Source organism: Aythya ferina (assembly GCF_964211825.1).
Source record: "Aythya ferina genome assembly, chromosome: 26".
Taxonomy (NCBI): Eukaryota; Metazoa; Chordata; class Aves; order Anseriformes; family Anatidae; genus Aythya; species Aythya ferina.
Genome location: NC_140324.1, coordinates 2,862,919 through 2,875,286, shown reverse-complemented (window position 1 = coordinate 2,875,286; position 12,368 = coordinate 2,862,919). Strand labels below are relative to the sequence as shown.

The 12,368-nt window shown below is 45.0% G+C and overlaps 1 protein-coding gene across 3 annotated transcripts in view; it reads left to right on the top strand.

Moving 5' to 3' along the window:
• Positions 1-9,309: 9,309 nt before the first annotated feature.
• CERS4 (ceramide synthase 4) overlaps positions 9,310-12,368 on the top strand; it is a 55,597-nt gene continuing 52,538 nt past the window's right edge. For 2 of the 3 annotated variants that reach the window (XM_084498721.1, XM_084498719.1), the window contains exon 1: positions 9,310-9,443. The gene's annotated coding sequence lies outside the window, so the exon portion shown is untranslated. Of the gene's footprint in view, positions 9,444-9,603; positions 9,627-12,368 lie in introns of those variants that run through there. The other variant, XM_084498720.1, reaches the window with a different exon arrangement.

Sequence of the window (12,368 nt, the reverse complement as noted above, 5' to 3'; positions counted from 1 at the left end):
TTTGTTACAGGGATTTATCACCTACCATATATATTTAAATGCTTTTCTTTCTAAGCAAGAGCATTGTTATAACCTCCGAGGATGGACCTCAGATGGATTCAGCTCCCTCCAGTACAGGCAGTTTGGATGAGGTTTTTGGTAAAAGGTAATATCACAGACAATATTTTAGAAATCAGTGATTTGGGGAGAAATTGGCAAGCATAAATTGCAGACACGTGTATCTCTATCTCTGACATCTGTTTGGTATATGTTCTTGACAAGCCCAGAACGATGTTTTAAATCAATTGGACTTAATGAACTGCATTTTTTCATTTTTTATTAATCAAAACTAATATAGAATTATGACAACTGGAGACGTGTTTTGTCCACATTCACTGCCAACTCATGATGGGTAGGAAAGGTAAATGCTAAAAACAGCACAGCAACGAAATCACAAAGAACTGGCAGATGTTGAGGACTCCTTAGCCAGTGTTGCCTATTCTCCATGTTACTGCAAGTGACCCTGTCCAAACCACTTGCACACATCCATACCAGTACTTGTATATGGATATGAGAGAATCAGTAAATTAAATTCAAGAGAGGATGAATCAATTTTGTTTAAAATAAAATAACCTGTACAGTGTGCTCTGAGTTTTGCTGAACAGGCTGTGTAAGGGGAAGGGGGGAGGCAGGATGCTCTGACATTCTCATGGCATGCTAGGCACTCTCAGGACACTTTTCTCTCTCAGAGTGGAGGAGGAGGGACCAGTGACACATTCACCCTGAAAATGGTGCTGCAGGTTGAGATCACAGCAGGACAGGGCAGAGCCTAGCAGTAGAGAAAGGGCATGGGATTGCTTGCTGAAGTTGCAATACCTAATAATAGCCACAGATCATATACTTTTGTAGCTCTGTCAAGAAAGACAGAGATCCCAGGACAGCTTTCCTCTCTAATCCCCTGGAGCAGCACAGTCCCTTGAGGTTTGTAATTCAAATCCTGCCAGACTGTACCGGGGAGACAAAGTGGTTGTCGGGTACTTTGGTCTGTCCTTAAAATAGGAACAAATCTGCTCCCATGTGGCTCCCCATACAGCCTTGGACTGGGGGGAGGGGGTTGCACGTCATCCAAGAGCACTCACAGTGCCTGCATTTCTCTTTTTTCTATTACCCGCCCAAAACCATAAATTTGGCTCAAGCTACTGAGCTTCAGCACCAGGCAGTAAGCCAAGTTCTCCTGATACCTGAGGCCATAAGGCCCAAGGACTACCAAGTCAGGCTGACACACAGCAAGAAAAATGTGCAAGTGAGGCCATGCAGCAGACACAGGCAGCAGAGGTGGGTAAGTGGACTGTGGGAAGCACTGAGACACGCACAATATGTTTGAGCCACTCTGTGCCATGTAAATGGCCCTGATGCATGTACATTTGTTTCTGCTGGTGGTCTTTCTGGGTCTTCTGGTGGTCATTGATAGCCTTCCCCACTTTGTTCGCTGGTTGAACCCAGTTCTCATGCATGCTCAGGCTCAGGAGGGATGCTGCAAAACAGCTGTGAGAAGGGGCTCTGCAGCTGTCTGGAGGCTATCAGTATTACTTAATGGTATTGGTATCATAAAATTGTTCACCATTGCCTGCTATGTGATTGTAGTAATGATAAAGACACCAGGAAAGCATCACATTCTCAGTATTACCATCAGTAATATCATCAGCATTGTGAGTATTTTTCCTTTGGCAGAATAGAAAGCTAGCATCATCTCTCAGGCTCACATCAGGAGAACAGTTTGCACAGCTCAATGGCCTGGGTGTCCAAGAACAATGCCTGGTTTTGCCCATGCTGCAAGGAGACTGCCTGTGAATGTACCCTTCCCATCCATTTATCTCTATTAATATCCCACTGTGGGATTTCTCATCACATTGGCTATTACAGCTGATTTACTTTAAATAACTAAGACTTATCTTTGGAGACTTTCCTCCAGCAACAGAGGGCCTTAAGCCTTTGCCTAATCTTCCCAGATGCAGCTGCGGAGCAGACTTTCTCATGTCAGCTGTGTGATTCTTGAGAAGTTATAATTTAAAGTGGCAGCACTCCTTATTTAGTCAAAATGTCATTCTCTGATGACAAATGGTGTCTCTGTAAATTTTCAGTACAACTGTTTGTTTCTAAAATAAGCTGTCATATCTTAATCGACCTCCTGGTTAAGCTGTGTCCTCCAACAGCAATACCTAAATCAAAATGAGATAAAACAGCTTTACTTCTGAGAAAATAATTGTGTGTCAGCGTCTAAGCCTTTGTCTTTGCAGTCTTAGCACTAATATATACAAGTTATCCAAGTTATCTTCAAGAACAGGGTTGAAGCTGTTTTCACGCTCAGAGATGAATATACGATATCTTTAAAAAGAAACGCTGCTGACATCTCTAAAGCTGGGTCATAAAACGTTTGTACCAGATACTTTGGTAACAGTAGAGAATGCAGACAGGACTGCAACTCTTGTTTCATGAGCAAATTGACATATAGCTGTGTTTGAATTCAAAAAAGCAGCTGACAAAATTCAGCTAAAGGAATGAGGTAAGATAGATGGCAGGGTCTGAGGGCTTCATCTTTGCTTGCACAAATCTTGGCATCAGAGCTGTTTCCAGCATGCCATTGCTCCTTCATTCTGTGTGGCATGTAACACGCACATCTATCAGATTTTTCTGCTGGTCATTTCAATTACACAGTTTCCCTTGTAACCCTGATTTCTGCAGCTGTTAGTTGGCTAATATCACTTATGCATACTGGAACATCATCAAGGCTGAAATAATCTTTGTTAAATTAGGACTAAGGAAAGAGAAAATCTTCTTTTGTTTTACTTTCAGTGGCATTGCTGCTAAATTACAATGCCTCTACACGAGTGTTTGTGCCGGTACACTAGAAGTATGAGGACCATGAAGCCAGGAATAAGGTGTGGGCCAGGTTTGTAACAAGCTGGAACAGATTGATTTAACCTGCTGTTGAACTGCACTGCACTGCACGAGCTGCTGCCTCTCTTCAGTCACATGCATCTGGCTGAGCCAGTTTAAGCAGCTAAACTAGAAGAAAACTAACCCTGTATAAGATCTTTCTTACAGTGGTTTAATTAAAAATAATAATAAGTTTTCTGGTGGTTTAGCTCCTCAAACTGGCCCATCAGAAGGTAAAATGAATGGCAGGACTGTGCCTCTGTGCCTGAGGGAATACAGGCTGAAAAAGTCAGGACAGCCTCTTTCTGCAGCAGGTAGCTACTGGGTAGATTTGTTGTAATTCAACGCTGCTCCCTTAAACAAAGGAGTAAGTCCGGTGTGTCTCAGACTGAGTAACTCAAAACTGTGATTTAGCCCTCAGTCCTTTCCAGGTGCACCAGGCCCGTGCTCAGTTCACAAAGATCTGTTCTCTCTGTCACAGTTTTACTTTTAGAGTTACAAAAAATAATGTGAACTTTTATGTCTTCATTCCTGAAGTGTGACCTACCCAAGAGCAGAGTCCATTGTGAGGGGCTGTAGTGGCAGTGGATTCACCATGCAAAAAGCACCTGAGTAACTTGTCCGCTTTTCTGCTACAGTACTTTGCCACTGGGCCCTGCTCTTCCTTAAAATGCAAGGGGAGGAGAAACAACTGCCTCTTTGCCCACTGCTGTGAACAATAGAAACTTTGCAAGAAGTGCTCCAGTATGTGCACGAACAGCCTTTCACACCTTGGGTCACTTACTTGCTGCAACCCTCCCCGACTGCCATAGCACTAGGAACATTATCAACACTTGAACTGCTGACACAACCTCCCTCTGAGACCCGAAAACGTCACCGGAGGGCACAGTGAGGTAAACAGAAGGGAAAGTAATTGAGAAGAAAAGAATTCAGTTTTGTTCCAAAACAGTCCAACATCACTGCAAGCTGCAATGTTTTGGATCATTAGAGAAGATTACAGCACTTTTTTAGCACTTTTGGGAGCTCCTAAAAAGTGGAAGTGGATCCTGTTTGAACGGTTTGTCACGCTGTGATGTGAGGAAGTTCAGTTCTATCTGCATTTGAACACCTGAAATCAAAGTGAAAGAAGCATTTTAACAGCAGGAAAAGACTGGCATTTGTCTTATTACAGAGTCACTAGCAAGAAGTGCACAATTCATGTTGCATTTGAATTTTTGCAAAAGTGAAGCTTCACACGTATGTTATTGGAAAGATAAATGCATGGTAAGATATCAGAACACTGGTATCTGCAAGCACAATTCCTGAAACTTCACCTTATTGTTACAGCCCTGACATTGCATCAGCAAGTTTTTGTGAATCTGAGGTTGTGCTGCTGCAGGTACCCAGAGGTGCCACTGCACTAGCTGAGCAGAGCTTCTCAGCACCCTTTTTTCACCTACACAAGCCAGATATTTCTGTTCCTAAATCCCCTGAAAACCAATGCAGGGAGAATTTTTTTAGAGTATGCCTACCCCTCAGAAATAACATTGGGGTCACTATGAAGCTGAGTGTTCATATTCATAACACACAAATTAAAAAGCTGTAAAATAAATTGAATCGATTAAATTAAAAACATTAAATGGTATCTCCATTTATATCTAAATACATGGCAATGCTTTCTCAGAGGGGAAGAAGACTTCATTCCCTCCCTATTTCTCCCTCTCGAGGTCTGTAAGAACAGGTTGGGGCTGGGGATTCCCTGGGGGTTTCTGGTTCTGTATTCCAGACTGCAGGATTTACAGGAAGAGGTGAGATGATGGGAGACAATGGGGAACTGTGTAGCCCAGAGAGGAATGTGCTTTCCTTCTGTGCTGCAGGTCCTGGTGGACGACAGGTTGATCATGAGCCAGCAGTGTATCCTGGTGGCCAAGACAGACAATGAGATCCTGGCGTGCACTAAAAGGAGCGTGGTCAAGGGAGGTGATCCTCCCCCTCTGCCCTGGTCAGGCCTCACTTGGAGTACTGTGTCCAGTTCTGGGCTCCCCGGCACAAAAAAGACAGGGATCTCCTGGAAAGAGTCCAGCAGAGGGCCACAAAGATGATACGGGGCCTGGAGCATCTCCCCTGGGAGGAGAGGCTGAGAGAGCTGGGGCTGCTCAGCCTGGAGAAAAGAAGACTGAGAGGGGACCTTATCAATGTTTATAAATACCTGAAGTGTGGGAGACAGAAGTATATGGCCAAACTCTTTTCAGTGGTCTGTGGGGACAGGACAAGGGGCAGTGGCCACCAAATGGAGCCCAGGCAGTTCCGCACCAACACGCCAGAGAACTTCTTCCTGGGGAGGGTGCCAGAGCGCTGAGACAGGCTGCCCAGGGAGGCTGGGGGGGCTCCTTCTCTGCAGATATTCAAGGCCCGTCTGGACGCCTCCCTGGGCAACCTGCTCTGGGGAACTGCTTTGGCAGGATGGTTGGGCCCAATGATCTCTGGAGGTCCCTTCCAACCCCTACAATTCTGTGAGTCTGTGATTCTGTGACCTACTGTATATTCACCAGTACTCATTTATGTTTGAAGTTCAGTTGTACTGAGTGGGACAGACTGGGTGTGCAGGGACTTTGGTTTTCCACTTGAGGGTGCTGTCCAGGCTGACACAGTTCACCTTCAGAGTGTTCAGCACATCACAACCAAAGAGATCGGAGACAAACTGCCCACCAGATCTGGTCAGAGATTTATTTGGACTCGATGTACAGGATGTCAGAGGGTGACTCTTTCATAGACTATGAGCAGAGGACTTGTTCAACATCTGGCCCACGTTAAGCAGCTAGTGTATAAATGATCACATTCAAACTACCAGTTTTTCTTACTCATAGATATATTGTAATATAAATAATAAAATGGGTTTGTCAGCCTATGTTTTAAAGTTATTTTTAAGTACCTCAAATCCTAATTATTTCCTGAAAAAAAAAATTGAAGAAGCCTGATATTTAGAGACTGAGTGTCCATCTTTGTGTTCCAGAACCCTTTGGATGTCTCAAGGTGCATATTATAAAAAAGAGTGGTAACTTTTAAGTCATTAATGGAGCACCCTCTATGGTCAGAATGAGGGGCACTGTTCAGCACTCATAGCCAGAGTTCAAAATACATCATGATTCATATAAAAGACAAGGTATTCACAGGTCATGTCCCTGTGCACCAGGGCTCCTCACCAAGGCTTTGTGTCCCAAATTGCTGTGGGGCATGGAGGTTTGTGCAGTGTTTTGATGATGGCCCTGTGTGCTGGTGACTGGTGATTAAGCAAAAATTTCTGTTCCAAGTGGCATGACTCATATTCCACCTCTGTAACTGAGGAAGTCACAGCTAACCGGGGTGAGGGGGTGAGAAAGACAAATAACACCCTGAGCAAAGCCCCTTCCTTTGTTCCAGTGTTTTAAATGTTTCTGTTTTATTTACCCTCTGCTCTGACATTAGCAGATTTTTGCCCAAGGAAGGCCCAATCCAAGTCCTTTGGAAGTCAGTGGGAGCTTTTCACTCAGGTCAGCAGGCTTTGGATCAAACCCAGAAAAGCTGGATTTATAATACAAAGACTGCTGGTCAAGCACTGTTTTAAATTGGTTTTGGTGATGCCATTCAACTAGCTACAGGAACACTAATGCATGTAGGAGCGTTGGGGTCCACCCAAGGGAATATGATATGGCTGGAGATTCCTGACATTATTACTCCATGGCCCAAATACTTTGTGCAAATATTCACCAGTATATTTGTACAGATGCTAGTACATTCATGGCAATCTTGAGCAGAAACCATTTTCAAGCCATCAGTCAGTTACATGTTTGACTGTGTATTGCTTGATTGGAACTGAGCATGTGAAATACAATCAGTAAGCAAGAAAAAAAAAAAAAAAAACTTTAACAAGTGACTAAATTTGTTTTAAAATTCTTAACAGCTCTATCTACACAGGTATTTACAGCTATATTTATCAAAACCATACTGGCTACAGCTTTAGAAAAGTCTGGAAATAAAGAACTGATGGAAAGTGTTTTAGTAAGATGAGAGAACAGTCTTAAGTGCTCCAAGAATGCATTATAGCACACTGGCAAACAATAATAGTACACATGATCTGTACTCCCAAGACTTGAAAGCAAGAATGATGGGGTGGAATTTTTTTTGGCCTACGTAATTCAGGAGGACAGAATAGATGAGCTTAACATTTTTTTTCTGGCCTTAAAATCTACCCAGCTGTACTGAAGTGATTCCAAAGCTGTAGTCCACCATATTAGCTCTTCCTCCTTGTTTTGACTTGCCTCATCAAGAGGCTGAAATAACATGTAGTACTCAATCCTTGTTTTTTCATGTAAAGGGCAGCTGCAATCTGCTCAGGGACTTTATTTTGTCTCCTTTTTTATAATGTTTACCAAGAAAATACTGGGTTAAACTAACCAGGTTCACTGTTGGCAAAAGAAACATGGAACTGTAGAAATGTGCTCCAGCATCATCCATTTAAGCATTTATAGGCTGCTGTATGTCCTGCTTGATGCACAATGCTTTGATTTTAAAACATAATGGCTTATACATACTTTCATATGTGTGCATTTTTAAATGTATTTTTACACAAGTGATAGAGCAGGCATGAAATTAGCAAATCTCTGATCTAAGAGAGTAGTGGAGGTAAAAGAGGTAACTAGCAAAAGAAAAGGGGGAAACGTATGATGAGAAAAGGAGCAGGATCTGGTTCATAAGGTCAGTGGCAGGAAGGCTGTCATTACATCAAACTGCAGCAGGAGCAGGAGTCTCATGACGAAGATTCCCATGACACCTTCCTTATCTTTTAATTTGCACTCATGAAAAGTGCATGTAAAGTAATAGTTAGGCTAATTCTTTAGCATTTAATTCTCACTTTGACAGCTATAAATGGTACCATGCAAAAAACAGTATTGCCATGCAGTGAAAAATCAGAGAAAATAAGGAAATGAGTGTCTTTGTTCCCGTGGTACTCCATCTGATCTTGGAGGTCTCTTGCAACCTAGATGATTCTGTGATTCTGTGATTCTGTGATCTGTATTACAGGTGTCACGGCATCTCTGTCTTAGCACAGCTGTTCCTTCCAGTTCATGACACCTGCTTCTCTTCCTGGAGACATTAATTCCCTCTTGGGGAAGGCAAACAGGCCAAGTTTTCCTTTTAATGTTGAAACACACGTGGACATTCATATAATGGTCCTGTCATCTCCTAGGTGTGTCACACCTGGCAAGGCTCATCCAGGGTCACCAGAACCAGCCTCTCCTCCCTTGCTGGTACCCCCACACTCTCTTCACATCCTGGCCCCTGCAGTCCTGGGTGCCCCTGCTCATGGCCTCCTGGCTTTGGATGTCCATCAAACGGCCACAAGTTGCACCTGGGGACATTTAGATTAGATATCAGGAAAAACTTTCTCTCTCAAAGAGTGGTCTAGGGAGGTGATTGTCCCCCTGTACTCAGCTCTGGTGAGGCCGCACCTCAAGTACTGTGTTCAGTTTTGGGCCCCTCGCTACAAGGACATCGAGGTGCTTGAACGGGTCCAGAGAAGGGCGACGAAGCTGGTGAGGGGCCTGGAGAACAAGTCCTATGAGGAGCGGCTGAGGGAGCTGGGCTTGTTCAGCCTGGAGAAAAGGAGGCTCAGGGGCGACCTTATTGCTCTCTACAGCTACCTTAAAGGAGGCTGTAGTGAGGTGGGGGCTGGTCTGTTCTCCCACGTGCCTGGTGACAGGACGAGGGGGAATGGGCTTAAGTTGCGCCAGGGCAGTTTTAGGTTGGATGTTAGGAAGAACTTCTTTACCGAAAGGGTTGTTAGACATTGGAACAGGCTGCCCAGGGAAGTGGTGGAGTCACCATCCCTGGAAGTCTTTAAAAGACGTTTAGATGTAGAACTTAGGGATATGGTTTAGTGGGGACTGTTAGTGTTAGGTCAGAGGTTGGACTCGATGATCTTGAGGTCTCTTCCAACCTAGAAATTCTGTAATTCTGTGATTCTGGTCAGGCACTGGAGCAGCCTGCCCAGGGAGGTGATGGAGTCACCGTCCCTTGCTGTGTTCAAGAAGCGCCTGGACAAGGTGCTGAGAGATATGATTTAGTAGCTTAGTGGTAGCATTGATGACAGGAGGACAGTTGGACTAGATGATCTGGTAGGTGCTTTCCAACCCTATGTTTCTCTGATTCTATGATCAAAGCCCTCTGGCCCCTGGAGACGCTTCCCCGCGGGGCTCAGCACAGAACCATCCCACACGGCTCATGGAATAGAATCATTAAGGTTGGAAAAGACCAACTGGGACCACCCCGCGGCAGCTCCTCGAGGCCGGGAGGCCAGGCCCGGCCGCCGCCCGGGGTCCTCCTCCCCGCCGCGCTGGGAGCAGCGCCCGGCCCGGCCCCGCCCCGAGGCCGCCGCCTCCTTCATCGCGCCCGGGGCCAGGCAGAGCCCGGACGCCTCTCGGGTCTCCGCGGAGACCGGGACGGCGCCGCCCCGGGGGAAAGAGAAAGAGAAAGAGAAAAAGAGGGGGCCGGGGGAGGTGGAGGTGGAGGTGAGGGGCGGATATAGCCCGGCAGGTGGCGGCTGAAGGAGCCCGCGGGGGTGTCGGGGACGGGGGGAGAGTGCGTGAGCGCTGGCGGAGCGGGGGTCGGACGGTGCCTGGCGGGGGAGCGGGCAGTGCTTTTGGGGGGCGAAGGGACAGTGCCGGAGCCATCCGGCAGCGCCCGAGGGTCAGGTACCCATGCAGCCGGCGGGGAGCCGGCCGTGAGCGGAGGGGTGGCGGGGGCGGAGGTGGGGGGCACCGGGGAGCCGCGGGGGCAGCGCGGGCGCCGGGCCCGAGCAGCGGGCGGCGGCCCCTGTGTGGCCGAGGGGGGCGGGTCGCCGTGACGGTGCGAGGGGCTGCTGAGGCACGGGTTCCTGCTGGGGCTGCAAGGAGCAGCCAAAAGGGTGCCCTCACGGCAGCCCCCTGCCCCAGTAGAGCAGTGCTGTGGGAAGAGCGGGCAGGATCCGTGTCTCACCTGCTGCCGGGTGGGGTGCTGGCCGGCCTGCTGCTGGCTGCCGGTCCGGAGGGGAAGAAAAAGCCTTGGTGCCGTTCTGTTGTAAAAGGAGAGCTTGCCGTTCTTCTGGTATAGCACGGCCAGTTAGTATGAAATCAATACAGAAATAAGGGGTTGTGTTGAGCTGTGTTTGCGGTGAAGAAGGTCAGAGCAGGCAATCGCAATGGTACTTTTTGAGAAACCGTTCCGCCTTTCTCTAGGTAGCTGCTGGTTGAGTCTCCAGTACTTCACTCTTAGCCCTTTGCATGGAAGGAGGATGAAATTAAAGAAAGATTTTCCTTGGTGGCAATGAAAACTATTCCCAGAAGAAAAAAAAATACGGCAAAGCTGCCCACAGGGCTGCATGAATGCATTTATAAATCTTTTATAATTATAAATCTTTTTATAGATGATATGTTTGTTCATCAAAATTCAAGTGGTAAAATAAAGGAAAAAAAAACAACTTAGGCTAAAGTTGAAACCAAAAATAATTTAGATTGTACTTTGCACTTCTGGAGTCATTTAAAGCCAGCTTGTATGGTAAGTTTATGAAGCAGTAATGGTTCAGTCTGAATCAAGTTAGGTATCAGAGCATGAAATGAATGTTTCCAAGATAGATGATGATGAATTATATGAATTCAGACATCTGAATTTTAGCTAGCAAGATTTGAATATGGTTACTTTCTTACCTACACCTTTATCTACATCTGAAGACAAAATTTTCGTGTTTTGCAATTTTAACATGAAGTCTTATTAAAGTTTTGCAAAAGTCAGACAGAAAGTGTGTTTGAGGGGACAAACGTGGAGACTTCTGTCCTCCAAAGGAGCCAGTCTTTCTTCTGACTGACCAGAGACAACTGCAAGATATGAAAATGTGCTGGTGACTCATCTATCTGCAAGCTCAAGTTTATCAAGATATTCAGGAGATGTATGGAGACTTAAAAACACAAAGGAACTTTTTTTTTCCAATTTCTTTTATATTGTTAACCCAATGCTGTATGTTGGAAAAAATCAGACTGTGGTATGCTGATGCTTCAGTGCATCAAAGCTGGCAAAACTGAACAGTGCATCTGATATGAAGCCAAAATTTCTCTTTATCTAGAATCAATGCTACCCCGTGAGGAATACCTGTTCTGGGTTATTAGCTGTAACAAACGGATGAAATTCATATAAAATATTAATTTTATTAATTCCCTTCTTCTGCTAGAATTGCATTAAGGAGATAAAGCAAAGAGAAGAGATTTCTCAGTTTGATAGTTGCTTCCGGTAGGAAGGAGAGCAAATAAATGCACTGAAAAGTAATTATTACATTGCCCTTCCATTGCAGTCCACCTAACTCCACAGAAATTGGATTTATTATTGTAGCCTATCACTCACATAATTCAGAGAGACTCAGCTTCTCTATGCACAAGTGAAAGATGAGATTCCTGCTGCAATCTCTACAGGCAGTGGTTGAGGAATTGATGATATATTTCAGCTCTAATCAAAATAAAAATGTCCCTTCTGGGCTGGTGCCTTTTCTGCTTGTTCTTAGAGGATGTCTAAGGACACCCTAGTCTACAAAGAAATGAAGACAGTGGTGGTGCTTGGGGGTGTCTAAGCTATCCACTCTTTCCTCCCAAGTTTACCTGTGGACACTCAATGACCTGTCTGAAATCTGAAGCCCAGAAGTTGGGGCTTCACCTGAGGAAGTCCTTTTTCTTCTCTGCACAAGGTCACAAGCGTGATGGAAGGCATTTTTTTTTGTGGTTTTGAAGGTTACTTGTGGTTTTCTGACATCCTTTTCTATTCAGAATTTAAATAGTATTTGGTCTCAAGGAGAGAGCAAGTTCTGAAGGGTTAGTATCACAAAGATAGCCAATTTTAGTGGTGTCCAGTAAACACAAGAATCACTTTATCAATCATTCCTGAAATTGAGAGTTTTTCAGAAAGATGATTGATGTGGATTATGTTCCTGAGCCTAAGAGGGCTCAAGAATTAAAAAGGTTTCAGGAAAGTCTAATGGCTTTCTGTTTGAGATAGATACCCATGTTAAAAGTTCAGCTATCTTTTGTTCATAGAATCATACAATGATATGTATAGGAAAGGACCATCTAGTCCTTCCCCCCTGCCATGAGCAGGTACATCTTTCAGTAGATCAGTGAAAGTTATGGATGAACAGCTTCTGGAAGTGTTCAGGGCCAGATTGGATAGGGCTTTGGGCAACCTCATGTCTTACCACCCTCATAGTGAAGAATTTCTTCCTTATATCTAGTCTAAATGTACTCTCTTTTAGTTTAAAACCATTATCCCTTGTTCTAACACTACACACGTTTGTAAAAAGTATCTCTCCATCTTTCTTAAAAGCCCCCTTTAAGTATTGTAAGGTTACAATAAGGTCTCCCCAGTCTTCTTTTTTTCCAGACTGAACATCTCTAGCTCTCTCCTTCATAGAAGAGGAG